Source organism: Nyctereutes procyonoides, unplaced genomic scaffold (assembly GCF_905146905.1).
Source record: "Nyctereutes procyonoides isolate TBG_1078 unplaced genomic scaffold, NYPRO_anot_genome, whole genome shotgun sequence".
NCBI lineage: Eukaryota > Metazoa > Chordata > Mammalia > Carnivora > Canidae > Nyctereutes > Nyctereutes procyonoides.
The window spans coordinates 25,722,350-25,739,416 of record NW_026575046.1 but is presented as its reverse complement, the minus strand read 5'-3'; the positions used below and the strand labels follow the sequence as shown (position 1 = coordinate 25,739,416).

Here is a 17,067-nt window from a genome sequence, read left to right as displayed (position 1 = left end):
ATAACCTCACGGTTGCTGTTGACAATCAGATGACACATCTAAAGAGTTTACTCAGCACTTGACATATACTAGATATTCAATAAGGATTAATTCTCTTCAATTTTCTTGTAGTGTAGGTAATGAAAACCTTGTACAAGTGAGACTCTCTCCTAAAAGGGTTCGGAAGGGTGCCAAATTCTGTCAAATGGATGGCGCCAAATTCCACGTTTGGTACTAGTTTTTAAAGTATACTTGTGAAGTTACAAAGCATTCCTCTCCTAGATGTAACTAAGAATTCTTCCCAAAGAGCATTCCCCCTGTAAAATTACAAGCATCATAAGGTACGTTCAGAGGTGAGTAAATTCACTGTCCTTTGTTAAAACCAAGATACAGCTATACACATCCTGAAAAATTCTCTTTCCTTACTCATTATAAACTCTTCCATAAATATAGTCTAAATCCAGACTCAAATTCATTGTATGCTCTAATTCATTATCTTCAATTTTAACATTTTTGTTTCTTTGTTGCACAGAATTGTACCTAATTAAGAGAAAATTTTGTTCTTAAAAGAAGATATTTATGTATATCTATTTATGAAAAAAGATACTATGTATACCTATTTATAAAGTCTTCCTTGATCTTTCCAACTGAAAATAATTTTTAAACTACTAAACTCTCCTCTTTTGTTTTTTGAATATCTCTCATAGAAATAATTTTTAAAACTTTTATTTACATTATAATTATCTGTGTGTGACTTTCCCCCAGTTTGGAAAATTCTTAAAAGCAGGGACTCTCTTATTCATCTTTCTTGTCCCTTCTCAAAAGCTAGTAAAGCTCCTTGTACACAGATGGGCAATAACATATTTGTAGAACAAATATAATGAAGGAGAAAGTGTACCAATTGAAGTTACAGATGAACTGCCAATTATTTCATTTTAGTTAAGAAAGACAATGAAGATGGAAATTTTCAAGTTAGGTTTTTAAAGGGAGGGAGAGATTCAACTTGGCAATAAGAAGATAGTATGTCCCAAGGATTTGGGAGGGTCTCTACAAGTAATAAGACACAGGATGGGACAAATATGGTTGCAAAATCATAGAGAGATTTTCCTGGCTGGTGTGGAAGATGCAGAAAAAGAATGGATGGTTAGCATAGGTCCATTTATGTATATTTCCTGCTCCTACTTCAAATGGGATGGAGAACAGCTGGTTACCATCTTTTGCATAATTGCCTTTCATATATTTGAAGACAGTTTTAAACACTGTTCGCTCTCCTCTAAACTAAATAGTACATGCTCCTACCCTTCTCTCACAGCTTTATTTATTTTTTTGAAAACTTTCAACAGATTATTTTTAATATGAGAGATACACAAAGTATTATGTCTACAACAGGATTTCTCAACTCTAGTGTTATTGACACTTTGAGCCAGAAAATTATTTGTTATGAAAGTCTGTACTGTGTATTATACAGCATCTGTGGTCTCTGTCCACATGATGCCAGTAGTACTCCCTGAATTATAAAGATCAAAAATGTCTCCAGATACTGACAAATTCCCTTGGGACCAAAATTGTCCAAGTTGAAAATGACTATTCAATAGATAAGGACCAGAATACCATCACCAATGATTTTGTTGAAGAAGATGACATGAAAACAATGGGTCTGCAGACCACTAGCATCTGCATCACCCAGAGCCTATGAGGAATCCAGAATCTTAGGTTCCACTCAGATTTCCTGAATCAGTATCTCCATCCCACAAAAATCCCCAGGAAGTCCAATTTCTGTTAAGGTTTGAGAGGTGTAAGTCTGTAATATGGTAGCCCTCTTTCATAATGTTGATGCAGATAACATAATTTATCTAAATTAAAAGTACTAACCATCTTTTAGACTAAAGGGGAAGGGGATTACCACTAATCAGATTCAAGTTCACTGCTCTTGAATTATTTTTCCAGCCCTTTATTGTCTTTAGTATATGTTCTCTCAAAGGCCATTCATGATACTCCTCAATATAAGACCAAGAGCTTTTGGTTTCCTTTTTAGGCTTGTTTATTCCACATGTTATGTGGAATGTCCGGGGGGTGTGCTGCACTTTTTTTTTCATTTCCTGTCTTCAGAATTCTACAGGCAATTTGCCCAAAGTGATTGTAAATCAGTCTCTTTCATGTTTGCTAAAGCACCAAGGAGCCTGAAGCACAGGAGATGACATAAAAAAAAATAGTTTACATCTTGTTCTTTTGATTTAAAGGAGTGCACAAACAGTGAAAGCAGCTTCTTGTAACTTTGATGTTCATTTTGTTATACTAAGTTGTCTTGGAACTTTATGTACCAGAGGTAAAGCAAAAATAATACTTATTCTCCATCAAAGTCAAAAAACAAAAATAAAAACAAAGCTAAGGTGGTTTAACGGAACATACAGGATGAAAATGATGGGAAATAAACCATAGACAATAGTCAGATGTCAAAGTAAAGTTGTGATTTCACATGTACCAGCAAAAGAGGGATTTTTTCCTTAGAAATAACAGCACACTTAACTATGTGTTACTCTTCACATGCTCTTTCCCATATAATTTGCCCAACACTACAATCAAATAGTGTCATTATCATCACTGTGCAAATGAAGAGAAAGAAGCTCAGGAAAACAGAGAAATTTTCCCACATTTCCCCAGGATTCCCAAACATTAACATTAATTCGATTTCTACATCTTACCCTAAATCTGAAAAGTGCTAGTAGAAGGTGACGCTACTATTAGCCTATGTAATTAAATCTGAGAAGCAAAATTGGGGAGGAGGCCCTTCTAGAGTGGCCAGGACTAGGGAAATGCGAAAGGGGGGGATGAGTGAAGAAGGAGAGAAGTCATGGCTCCAGAGCTCTAGATAAAGCATCATGCATCATGAGAGGTTTCAGCCAAAACATTCATGTTCAGGTAGAAAAGAAATGGAAAGGCTTGCTCTCTTTCAAATATGACTATATGTGTTATATATTTAAGGGCTAAAAACTGAGGAGGAAGATGGGATTGTTGGTACTGAAGGGTATTTCTTATAGAAAGAGATAATTTTGATGATTTATTTGCCTCAGTATGGAATTTGACTTGTAAGACAACTAAATGAGAGAGAGAGATAAAGAGAGGGAGAAATAACCTAAAATTGTATAGTATTTTCTGCTCATAAACATTTTGCCATGGGGCACCTGACTGGCTCCATCAGTTAAGCAGCTGACTCTTGATTCCAGCTCAGGTCATGATCTTGGGTTTCTGGGACTGAGCCCCACTGTGGCTGTCGGGCTCCTAGGTACAGCAGAGAGTTGGCTTCAAGATTTTCTCTCTCTCCCTCTCCTTCTGTCCCTCCCCTCGCACGCGCTCTCTCTCTCTCAAATAAATAAATCAATAAAGCTTTAAAAATCATTTGCCACTTATAAACATATTCATATAAAAAGGGCGTTGAACTAGGCAACAAACTGTGGCGGTTGGGCAACCACTATTCTCCTCTTGTATGTTAGGAAACTGGAGCTTAGAGGGGTTAAGTGATTGGCCTAATGTTAGGCTATGTGAGTGATAGAGAGGGAATTCAACACTGGGCTTCCGAGGTCAAATCATAGACTTTCGTGACAACAGTGCCATTGAGGCGGTCTGACTAATAAAAATAAAAATAATAACCCAGGTCAATGGAACCCTCAAATGGTCTATGAGAGCTCTTAATCATCTTGTAGCTTTGGAGTAGCTGAGGGTAGGGTGGCAGGAAAAGCTGAATGAAGGGGTCAAAGTCTCGGCATCTCCTGTGAGCACTGACTCTCCTGTCAAAGAAGACCTTCCTCCTCCACACATTCTCTGAGTTCCAAGAAAAGTCACTGCAGCCTGTTTGATTTTTTTGCTTTATAATGAAGAAAGTCTCTTTCACAGGGTGGCCAGAAATTCTGATTTAGTAATATCCAGATTGAAGCACTTAATAGCCAGTGGAATTTTGAATATTTAAAATTCTAAGCCCAAGTAAAAAGGATATCAAATAAATGGTAACTTGGGATAGATATTAAAATGCTATTGTTTTCTTTCAACAACTTCCTACACGTTTATCCAATCTTCCTACAATTTATCCATAGGAGAAATCACAGAATTAATATATTCATTCTTTATAAAGAGTGAAATGGCATAATATTAAGATAGGAAATAGTAACTGTTATTATAGTTAATGATTTTTATTTTTATTTATTTTTAAAGATTTTATTTATTTATTTGAGAGAGAGAGAGAGAGTGAATGTGAGCGAGGAGGGAAAAAGAATCTGAGGCAGACTCTGCATAGAGTGTGAAGCCCGACTCAGAGCTGAATGGGAGACTCAAACCCAGGACCCTGAAATCATGACCTAAGATGAAACCAAGAGTCAGACACCCAACCAACTGACCACCCAGGCACCCCTATAGTTAATGGTTTTTAAAGCAAATTCTTTGATTGTATGGAAAGATGGTAATCTTTAGAGATATATGAACTTAGGCTTAAGTAGAGCCCTTTTACTTATATCATATATGTAATCATTCACATTTATTCACTACTCCACAAATACTAATTGAAGCTTTACTTTGGGTTGAATATATGCTAGGTCTTAGAGCTATAGGCATAAAAAATCATTTAAAAAGTCTGCTTTTGGGATCCCTGGGTGGCGCAGCGGTTTGGCGCCTGCCCTTGGCCCAGGGCGCGATCCTGGAGACCTGGGATCAAATCCCACGTCGGGCTTCCAGTGCATGGAGCCTGCTTCTCCCTCTGCCTGTGTCTCTGCCTCTCTCTCTGTGACTATCATAAATAAATAAAAAATTAAAAAAAATAAAAAGTCTGCTTTCAAGATCTAATAGCCTAGCTGGGAAAAAACACAGTAACGATTTAACTTCTATGAGCCTCAGATTATCATATTTAAAATGAGCTTACAAATGCTTCATAGGTATTAATTGCTGTGAGAAATACAACTTATGCATGTAGCAATAAAGAATAATCAATAAATGAGTTAGCTGTGCTCATAAGTAGAATCCAAAGAATCAGTTTACCATCTGGCAGTAGAGATTTCTTTTGGAAGAGGATCCCCCACTCCATCCTAATGACCATATATAGGTCATAACATCTGTATAGATGTTATATCAGTGGGACAGGACAGTGGGTTAATTGACTCATTTCTATTGAAAATTTCCTGTTTCTAAACCTGGCTGCAATGACATGTGTAAAGAAAATCTAAGATGAGGGAACCCAGGCCTTCCAGGTGAAAGAACTGGCCAAGGAAAAGAAGTGCAGGTGACTCATGTTCTTCCACTTAAATATCTTAGATTCTCATCTCAGTCCCTCAAGAGGTGGTGAATATTTATGGTACCATCCAGGTTCTCAGTCAATAGCAAGTCAGGGCTTCTCTTACTTCAATGACAATCTACTCTCCTCTAACCTACTTCAAAGATTACAAGTCTATTGCAAGGATAGGTTAAGCCTGAAGTGACTCTTCTATACTCAGGTCATACTAACTGAGTCACAGTCTTAAGCCCACCTGAGAATCAGAGAAAATATTTAGGCAGTGCAGCCTCTGTAATACAAAGCTGCAGAGCCCCCATGCTCCCCCAACCTGAATGCTGGTACATCCTGGTGCCTCATATTTCTTGTTGTGCAGAAGCCTCTTGGTGGAAAGAGTTCATCCACTCCTGTTCAAATGAATATAAACTCCTCAAGTTATAAATGCTCACTCTAACTAATGATGTGATACATTAGGTATTTTATGTCACTTCAAATTTTCTTTACCTTCTCCTTAAATTCAAATAAAATATATTCAACTTTGAGAGACTTCAGGGAGTTAGAAGAAAAACATTTTAATGATAAGATTTGGTGGAAGTGAAAGCCCTTTTGCTCACTTTTAATGTATAATGAAGTATCTTTATAATATCAATGCAATAAATGTGAAATTTTAATTAGTTCAATTACTCTTGATGGCTAAGTGAATTGGATATCAATTTTGGTGGACATAATTACCTTAAAAGATAAAAATTGAGGGGTACCCTGGTGGCTCAGTCGGTTGAACATCTGACTGTTGGTTTCAGCTCAGGTCATGATCTCAGGGTCTTGGGCTTAAGCCGCACATCAGCAGGGAGTCTGTTTCTCTCCCTCTTCCTTTTCCCCTGCCCTCTCCCCATTTTTTTTTTGTGCTCTCTAATAAATAAATAAAAATATTTTTTAAAAAAGATAAAATTTGATTAATAGTGTAACTAGATCTATCCAAAAATATCACACTATATAATTCTAGTTGATTTGAAGTCTGAAATGATTATTTTTATAGCACTGCAATCTTGAAAAGGATGAGACAAAGAATTCCAGTGGTGAAGGCAACAGAAAAAAAAAACAATAAAACAAACATTAGAGCTTTGAGCCTTGATGTAGAATAAACAATAGTGTTTGGAAATGGTATCATGATCTCAAATATAGGAATCTATATTTTCTGGGAAAAAATACCATATCCAGCTCATTGTCTCCAAGCAATTGAAACTTCCCTATACAGTTATGTAAGAGGAAAGTCTGCTCCATCAATCCCACCATTCAGAGTTCTTTCATCAGAAATGATGTAATATGTCAGCATGATATCTACCTCTATCAGCAAGTCCAGAACAGCCAATCCAAATAAACACCTCCATGTTCAAGCATTTTCCAAGTTTCATCCTGGGAGGTTGCTTTTTAACTACAGCATGCTGTAGTAAGTGAATTGTTTTGACTTTAGTGCTAACGCCCTGTGGGCCTCCAGTTAATACACACGGTATTTGAACTTCAAAGTGAGTGTGTGTTTGTGTGTATATCTGTATATGACTGGTGGGAAGGGGGAAATTTCTTGGCACATAGTAGGTGTTTAATACAAGTTTGTTAAATGAAACAGGATGGAATAAACTGAGAAATTGAGATTTCTCATATAAAGGTCATTCTGGCTGTAAGAACTTATACCCTTTTGTAAGTGCTGCCCAGAATATTAAACTCCAATGGAGTGTTTCCCAAACATCCTTTGTTAAAAATCCCCCTTTTAAATTTTTCTACATAAGTTTGTTCTTCCACAGTGTTTATTTTCCTTTGTAGTATCTACAGACATCTGCTCTTTTCCCATATCCTCCCACCACAAATAATTGCCTGCTCTGCCAAGCTCCTCTCAGACTGTCCCTTCTCTTGAAATTCTTAAACAGTCTCGGTCTCCCAACGCCTCCACCCTATCAGCATCATCTTCTGGCTCTGTGTTTTACAGGATAAAAAAGCTGTAGAACCTCAGGGGGCCCTGGACCCCATTGTGGGAAACACAACTCATGTGTTTGTGCAAGCAACGTGAGCGCAGAACTCTGTTCTCCAGCTGCCCTGGCATCCTGGGAGCTGAACTCATTAATTTCTGTGACTACACAGCATGGAGTACTGCATGGGGAAAGGCATATTACACTTCAGAACAGATCAGGGTTGCATCCTATTCAAGTATTTACACAGAAATGTGAGATACAAAGTCTATGGATGTGTAAAAGAGTAAATAAAAGTTGTACTTTTGTCAACAAAAACTTTTCAGTAGATTTTATTAATTTACATATAATTTCTTCTTGTTGAGATAGTAAGACATTGTCAGTTTTAGGTTATTTTTGTTAGTATGCATAACAGGAACTTTTGAGGGCCAGGAAAGCAAAGAGGTAGTACGCACTGTAAAATAAATGGTTTTCAATTTACCTAGTGGTTTTAACTGGCAATTTCCAATTCCAGGCACTAACAGGTTCTGTTACTGATTCTCCTACAGATTCAATAGGACAATTTTTCTGGATAGCTTGGGTATTGGATTTTGAAATCCATAAACATGTCAGAGGAGGGTGTGAGATATGAGTACTACTTCAGATACTTCTATTGCTTCACTGGGGACTGTGAATTATATTTATTTTTTGTTTGTATATTTAATAACTCCAAAGGAAATGAGGAAATTTCAAATAATTCATATCACTGTGTATACTACCTCTTTGTTTTCCTGACCCATGAAACTACCTCTTGTGTACATTAGCAAAAATAACCTTAGGACAGGCAATGTGTTACTGGCTCAGGTATATCACAGAGAAGAAGTTATACGTAAAGTAATACAATTCATTGGAAAAATTTTATAAATAAAGGTAGAACTTCTTATTCAGGTTTTTCTTCTCAGGCATCTATGAATACAATGCATTTGGTACCTGGGTAAGATGTGACTCTGAGATTAAAACAATAGAGTCTCGAAAACATGCAAAAGATTATCCAGTTACCTAATGTACAAATGGTATAAAAAGAGCCAAAAGTGGGGCACCTGGGTGGTGCCGTCAGTTAAACATCACCTCCTGGTTTTGGCTCAGATCATGATCCAAAATGGAGCCCCGCATCAGATTCCTTGAGAAGTCTGCTTAATTCTCTCCCTCGCTACCCCTATGCCCCCCCTTTCCCTAAAATAAATACATAAATTTAAAAAAGAGAGCCAAAAGTCATTCTCTCTTAATTGTACAATTCGTAGTTTGAAGCTAAAATTGTTTAAGTGAAAACACACTTACGTGTAATGATAAATAAAATAGAAATGAATGGAAAAATTCCAACATGTGAAAAAAAATCAGTTTAATTGTGATTATTTCGATTGGAAAGTAATTACTGGCATTTTGAATCAACTATATTTTTTCAAGGACTAAGTATGCCTGGACTTTTAAAAACGTCTTGATTTTTTTTTTTACGTCTTGATTTTTATGCATGGTTTTCAGAACACAATCAACATATAAAATGAAGTCTACCTATATTTCGTTTTGCCATGGACTACAAAGGGGTATTAGCTTTAACTTGCCTTAAGGTTTCATATTTTTATTTGCCATATTGCTCTGAAGCAGGAGGCAAAGCATATAGATTTATAACATTTCTCTTTTGATGGAATAAGGCTATCTAAATGTTTTCTGATTTAATACACAAGTGGTCAATCATTAACATTAATAAATTAAGGGCTTCATAAAGCTAAGTAACAAAATAAAATACAATGCAAAACCCCAACAGTATATCCCAATAATAAAAAAAAAAAAGTCTATAAGAAAACCATTGCTTGGGACCCCTGGGTGGCTCAGCGGTTAAGCGCCTGCCTTAGGCCCATGGCGAGATCCTGGATTCCCGGGATTAAGTCTCACATCATGCTCCCTGCATGGAGCCTGCTTCTCTCTGCTATGTCTCTGCCTCTCTCTCTGTGTGTCTCTCATGAATAAATAAATAAAAAATATTAAAAAAAGAAAGCAATTGCTTATCTTAGAGTTATCCAGTAGTTTTAATTGGCAATTTCAAATTGCATAGACTAAGAGATGCCTTAGTGATTCTAGTATACCATGTAATAGGTTAATTTTTCTAGATGTCCCTAATAATATACTATCACTTAGACTAAAATGATTTTTCATAATATTTATCTCCCTTCTTAGCTAATTAATATAGTGAGTTTTCATTTTATCATTCACTAGCACACATTCTCTTTATTCAAAAGCCTTCTTGTACCTCACCTCAATTTAAAACTTGTTCAGTTTATCAAGAGAAAAATAATGGAAGCCAAGTGCAAATAACTTATTCATCTGAAAAAATCGTAAAGTAAACCAGAAAGTATTTTAAAGGACACTGGGGTTTGTTTATAAGAGATGAAGAAAAATCTCAGTAACTTGGAATGTTGAAATATTTCAGAATGCAAGGGTCAGTAGAATGCTTGTTTTCTTTTCAGGGGAAAGAGATAACTTAATGATGCTTTCTTTTCTGTTTTAAGATAGCTCTAAATTTTGTTTTCTTAGCTATAATTGTTGTTGCTGAGACCATGATGATCTTTCAGCACTTGGAACATTAGTTGAGCAGTAACATCCTTGGATTCAAACTCTTTTCCTATCTAGCAGTATCATCTTTTACATTCTTTCCATTAGTCTTCTAGAGTCTCTGGTAATTGAAGTAAATACAGATGTTATAATCAAGATCCCCAAGAATTGGCAGCCAATATTTTCCTTAAATGGAAGCATGCTGGTACTTAGAATCACAATTCTGGTGACCAAGTATTCGTTATTTACAAGGATCTTGAAATTCAGGTAGAGATTACCTGTGGACGGAGTGGGGGCGGGGGAGTGGATAAGAAGGAAGAGAATAGGATCCAAAAGGAAATAAAAACGTGGCTTTAACTTTGTATGTTTCTAGAGGAAAATGCTTACTTCCCATTCCTGATGGGAGAGAGCTCTGTAAGCTATAATCCTCCTTGTCTGTATCTATGCCTGTCTCCATTCACACTTAAGTGATTGGTGAGTTTGGAAAGAGAAGCTATATGGGTAGCCCAGTCTTCCCTTATTCATTTTCTCTCAGAAGTGAGCCTGCTTACAGAAAAACAAAAACAAAAACAAAACAAAACAAAAAATAAAAAAAAACCCACAATGCTTTGCTCTATTTCTCTAGTGTCAGACTCTGAGTTGGAGGTGGAAGACAAGTCAGCATTGTCTAAGGGAGAATAGTGGGAATTTCATTCATCTGCCATGCTCCATTCTGATTCTTGGTCATCAATTAGTTCTAACCTCAATGAGGAAGAGATTTGTTCATTATTTGGCTTTCTAGAAAATCTTAATAATGTTTTATTTCTTATGAAAAAAAAACAATAATGGGACAATGTTTAGACTTTGCAAATCTGGGTACTAGGCACATCTATGTTTGTTGTTATTCTTTTAATTTTCTTATAAGTTTCAAGTATTTCATGAGAAAAAAGAACATATACATTTTTTGTATAATTATCATTATGGTTGAAGATGTGTTGACATGATATATCTTTTCTAATTCTTTTACATTTTAATTTTTAATATTTCATATCTCAACACAAAATTAGAACAAACACAATGCTATTCTTGCTTCTAGGAGCTGCAAGGAGACACAAAATAAAATAATTTGAATATATCATCTTAATTATCTTTACCTATTTCCTATTTTCTACAATCCCTTCACTATCAGTGACATGAGAGTAAGGGGTGCGGGTCAGTAAAAGAAGATATAAAGATGCATGATTAGGATAAGGGAGAGATAAAATAATTTCAGAGGCAGGCAAGGTGAAAAAGGGCATGGTGGAGATCTGACCAGGATGGTTTGCTATGGCAGCTGCATCTTACACTCATACTCTGGTGGACATCACTGGGGGTCAACTTGAAGGGCAAAAGAAATAAAAGATTTTAGAAATGAGATTAATACTATGATTTGCCACAGTTCACAATTTGCTTAACAAATACATTGGTCTGAAACGGAACTGACTGCTAGAATTGTCATTATTTCCTTTCTAGTACTTGTCCACAGTCTAGTTTCTAGGACTATGCTATGTATATGGCTTTGTCTGCCTCTTGAGACAACTGCAGACAAACCAAATCATGGAATTGAGAGTTATATTAAGAAAGAGACACAGGTGCTGCTCCAGGAACTCGTAATTCCTTACTCTGGGATAAGTTTAACTAAGAAATGTGGAAGTAAGTCAAGTAACACTGACTTTCAACTGGCCATCTTTATTTCACAAACACTAGGCACTCAAGGAAGATGTAAAAGAAAAAGGTCATCATTCAATTTAGAACTGTCCAGAATGCCAGAGGTGTATTGAACGTTACTCTGAAAATGTACACATATAAAGATAGAAGGAAAAATTTCAAGTTGTCCACCTATCAACAGGGTTAAACAGGATAGAGCAGGACTATGGCAGATGAATGAGAATGCATATTTGACTATTTTCCTCAAGTACTGCAACTTTGGAAAGCTTGCTGACTTCATCATTTCTCATCATTCTGTGCATTCTTGCAACTCTCTAATCTTAAATTATTATTTGGAGCATTAAAGAGGCAGAAATTAACACAACCAAATCAATAGCAACAATAAAGGCCATACCCATTGAGATCAATGGAATCTTTCACATTTCCTCATTTCCTCAGAAGGGAGCCCATGATACATTACAGAATGTTACATGGAGATTTTTAAGACCTTAGAGTTAAAGAAAATTTATGCCTTATAAAAATGTAAAGATAATTGGCATTAGACTGGATACACTTTTTTTTTATGAGGAAATATGATCTAGAGGGTTCTATGTAGTAGCTCATCCTAATGAAAGGCCATTTTACTGTCTTTTCAAAGATAGTCTTTTCCATCTAGTGATACTGAACATAGTTAACATTGCAATTTTAAAGTTTTTGATGGTTTACCAAAACAAAAAGTTTAAGAAGAACAACCCAAACCAATCAAAACTAAACTCTTTGAGCAATGGGATTGGTGAGAGGAGGGAGATATCTCTATCTCTTTTTTAAAAAAGATTTTATTTATTTATTCATGAGAGACCCAGAGAGAGAGAGAGAGAGAGAGAGAGAGAGAGGCAGAGACACAGGCAGAGGGAGAAGCAGGCCCCATTCAGAGAGCCTGATGTGGGACTCAATCCCAGGACTCCAGGACCACGCCCTGGGCCAAAGGTAGGAGCTAAACCCCTGAGCCACCCAGGGATCTCCCTATCTCTATCTCTATCTCTATCTCATCTATCATCTATCTATCTATCTATCTATCTATCATCTCTGTCTCTGTCTAGTTTTAGGTATTTCTGTTAGAACAAAAAAAGGTCTTTTCAATACCTATAATATTTGTATTTAATTGTGCTTCCAGGTTTCTAGTGATAGTGTTCTTTCTCTATTCTAACACACTGTAGGTAGTGTTTATTTATTGTATTTCCTGCAAGAAAAATCTATTTGACTGATCCTTGGTCAAACTGCACATAATGAATTATGACTTCCTAATATTCGACTGCTATAGTGATAAATCATAAAATATTATAGTAAGTATGAGACACCTTATCTATTATCTAAATTGGCCCTTCCATTTGATCAGGAGCCAGTAACTACCTTCTTTTGGCAACTATCTTACTCGAACTAAGGGTTTCAAGGTGCTGCCATGTTTTTAAGTGACACTGACATCCAGACTACAGCTGACTGGTTTGAGAATGAGCATCAGATTTAAAATGAACTACCTAGTGTCTCACTCTCCTGGCCACAGCTGATTAACTCGAAGGGGACCAATCCAAGTAATCAACTCTCTGATATCAGGTTCATACCTTTCACAGGCCCCTATCCAGGTGGTGAAGTTCATGGAACAGGACACTCCATAACATACACAGCCGTCATTCTTGCCAAGAAGGTAGTTTATAGTGTGAGAATGAAATCCAGAAGGGGGAAAGAGAGAATTCTAACATACAGAAGGGAAATGAGATACTGTCTAGTCCAGTTAATGGTCCCCCTTAAGCTTCATTGCTCCAATGTGGCTGGGGGAAGGCTGGGAAAGAAGCATGAAGCAGAGTAGCTAAGAGAAACAGATGGCTTCCATGACCTGACTCAATGCTTCCTTCTTATTTTCTTCCAAAAAGCCATTAAAAACTTCAAAAACAGTAAGAGAGACAAAGTGACTGGTCTGTTTTGTATGTAGATTACAAATACGTATATAAATGTCTATATGTGACAACATCCTGCATGTGTGACATTCACTCAGCACACATCTATCATGTGCAAGGTAGTGTGGAAGAGCTATGAGTGATTAAAATTCAAAATAAACATTAGCCATGCCCTCAAAGAGCTTTAGTTACTTGTGAGATGTAAAGCATAATAAAATGATTAACCTTATGAGGTTAAAAAAGAAAAAAAAATCCCAGGGGCCATAAGTATTTATTATAATATGACTCCTTTGTGTGCCAATTTTATAAATCCTACAATCCTAGTTTTGTTTTTTCTTTCTTTCTTATTTAATCATTGAGAAAGTCTGTGCCAAGATTTCATTTATTTATTTATTTATTTATTTATTTATTTATTTATTTATTTATTTATTTATTTATTTATTTGAGAGAGTGAGAGAGAGAGCAAGAACAGTGGGGAGGGAGAAGAGCAGTGGGAGAAGGGACAAGCAGACCCTGTGCTGAGCACAGTGCCTGATGCCAGACTCAATCTCACAACCCTGAGATCATGACCTGAGCCAAAGTCAAGGGACGTTTAACCAAATGAGCCACCCAGGAGTCCCAGGTCTGTACTATCTAAAAAAAAGAGACTAGGGAATAGATATCTTGGGACTTAATTTGGGTAATCCCTGGGAAGACTCTACATTTCACATTAGAAAAATGCTTTCAGTACTTTAGGTCTGTGCTTGAGGCTCCACCAGAAGTTAAAAATAAAGCCAGATGAAAACATGACACAGAACTCACACTGAATTTTGTTGCCCGTTCAGAGTCAAAGTTGAAGTCTTCCATTATGCAACGTAAGAATAATTCATTTAAATACAGGCAAAAGGGCAGGATAGTGGTGATGTCACTACAGAATAATTGCAGCTTTGTGTCAGGCTGATCTTACTAGGAAGGCAGAGCTGAATGAGGCACCAGCTTGCCCCTCCACAGACTGACACTCTGACTGGCGCCTACAGGGAAAAACTATGAGGGTGAGTGATTCTGTTGTATGTCAGTTATTTCCCAGCCAAACCCTGAAGCATATTTTTCCTTCAAGTCTTGAGTGCAACTACTATTCTATACTATGATGAAAGACCAGTAATATAATTTATGTGGACACTTTATAAAATACTTGGCCTTTTACTACTTTAAATATATAAAAAGAACTTTGTGAAAAAATTTAAAAATTGGATTTCCTTAATTTTTAACTTTGTACCAACAAATAATGATTTTCTTGATGAACTCCAATCAACCTAAAAATGACTGTTATTATTTTTTAATACCCGTCAAAGAAAGCGCAGAAAAAAAATGGATTTTGTTTGTTTTTTTTTTTTTTAAAGATATACTCCTGGTGAATAATTAGGACTTATTCAAAAAGTTCATACAATTAGGCACATAAAAGCTTCCAATATTTACCTTTGAAGACATGTTTTATATAGTGGAGATAATTTGAGAAGGTGATGAATCAAAGCTTTGTCATCTATTTCTTAACAGATAGTACTATCCAAAAAGAGGGGAAAAAAGAAAAATTGCAGAATAGCATGAGGGTCCAGAAAATAGGCTTCTAAGAAGCTTTTAGTCTTCTGAATAAGCTATTGTCTGAATTCTTAAATTTTTATGTTCTATAGTAAAACAGCCTTTTCACAGAACTACTACCACTTATATCAGTTTTTTTTTTTTTTTGAAACTCAACTTTTACTATATTGGGTCAAATGTCATTCTTAAGAAGAAAGTATTACTTCATTTACATACTTATTTAACTGATGCATGAAGTGAGACCCCAACAAAGTTGGTCATAAGCTACATGTCATACTAAAATACAAAGGTGCTGGGGCTGTGTTAGGATAATATGCCTTTTATGACCAGAATCCTCAGCCAATTGCAAACCAGACCAAAGTTGAGGATCACAATGATCCAAGGCTGAAATTTTAACAAAGGCAATCATTTAATTATTCATAATTGACAAAAGCAAAAACAAACAAAAAATAACAAAACCCCCAAGAGTGTATCATCTTGTGTAACAGTATGTCTTCTGGACATTTTAATAGAATCCTGTATTTGGCAATACTGAAAAAAAACAAATTCTTTAGTATCTTAAAAGGTATTCTCTCCATATATGAATATGGTACTGTTCTCATTAGCTTTCTCTCAAAAAAAGAAAAAAAACACATAAATGTTTGAAAACCTTATTTGAAAAGTTCTTTTCAGAATCATAATTTGTAAAGACAGTTTTCAAAAACTGATTAAGAATTTCTCCTTTAGGGACGCCTGAGTGGCTTAGTGATTGAGTGTCTGCCTTTGGCTCAGGGCCTGATCCCAGAGTCCTGGGATTGAGTCCCGCATTGGGCTCCTTGCATGAAGCCTACTTCTCCTCCCTCTGCCTGTGTCTCTGCCTCTCTTTCTGTGTCTCTCATGAATAAATAAATAAATAATCTTAAAAAAAATTCTCCTTTATAGGGTGGCAAGTTTGTATGAATCTATCTCTCCCTAACTTATAGATCTTTTGTCACAAAACTCAGATTACCACATTAAAAAAATTTACCACTTCTTTTCTTAAAGGCATTTTTAAAATTCTGTATTTCTGTATTTATTTATTTATTTAATAGAGAGAGAGCACAAGCAGGGGGAGCAGCAAACAGAGAGAGAAGCACGTTCCCTCCTGAGCATGGAGTCTGATATGGGGCTTCATCCCAGGACCCTGGGATCATGACCTGAACCAAAGGCAGATGCTTAACCAACTGAGCCCCCTAGGCACTTATTTATTTATTCATTCATTCATTCATTCATTCAGTCAGTCATCCTCTGCCTGCTGCTCCCCCTGCTTGTGCTCTGTCAAATAAAGACTTAAAATATTTTTTAAGTATGACATACATTCAGTATAGAGGGATGAATTGTGTCCCCTCAAAAACATGTCTGTAGTCCCAATCCCTGGTGTCTGTGAATGTGACCTTATTTGGAAGGAGGATTCTGGGCAGATGTAATTAGGTTAAGATCTTGAGATGAGATCATCTTGTATTTACAGTGGGCATAAAATTCACTGATTGGTATCCTCATAAAAGAAAGGAGAGAGAAATTTGGGACACCTAGAACCAGAAACACAGAGTAGAAGACTATGTGAAGACAAGTAGAGACTAAAGAAATGTGTTTACAAGCTATAAAATACCAAGAAATTCTAGGAGCTACCAGAAACTAGAAAAGGCAAGGAAAGATTCTTCCCTAAATCCTTCAGAGGGAGAATAACTTATTTTGGACTTCTGGCTTCCAGAGCTGTGAGAGAATAAATTTCTGGGTTTTTGTTCTTATTTTTTTCCTTTCCAGTTTTATTGACATACGATTGACATATAGCACTGTATACATTTAAGCTGCATAGCATAATGATTTGACTTTGAAACGGGTACAGATTTAGTTAGCATTCGTTATATAAATATATGGACACAAAGAGAATGAAACAGAGGGAGAGAGAAAAGAAAAAATGTTTTTATTGTGATGAGAATTCATAGGATTTGATTTACTCTCTTAACAACTTTCATATACACCATACAGCAGTGTTAGGTATAATCATTATGTTGTACATTACATCTCCAGTACTTATAAGTGGAAGTTTGCACCTTTTGACCATCTTCATCTAATCCTT

The 17,067-nt window shown here is 36.1% G+C and overlaps 1 protein-coding gene across 1 annotated transcript in view; it reads right to left on the bottom strand.

The window, feature by feature from the left end:
• The window catches only part of ITGA1 (integrin subunit alpha 1), a 167,224-nt gene that overhangs the window by 114,687 nt on the left and 35,470 nt on the right, over window positions 1-17,067 (bottom strand). The gene's annotated exons all lie outside the window — the stretch shown is intronic.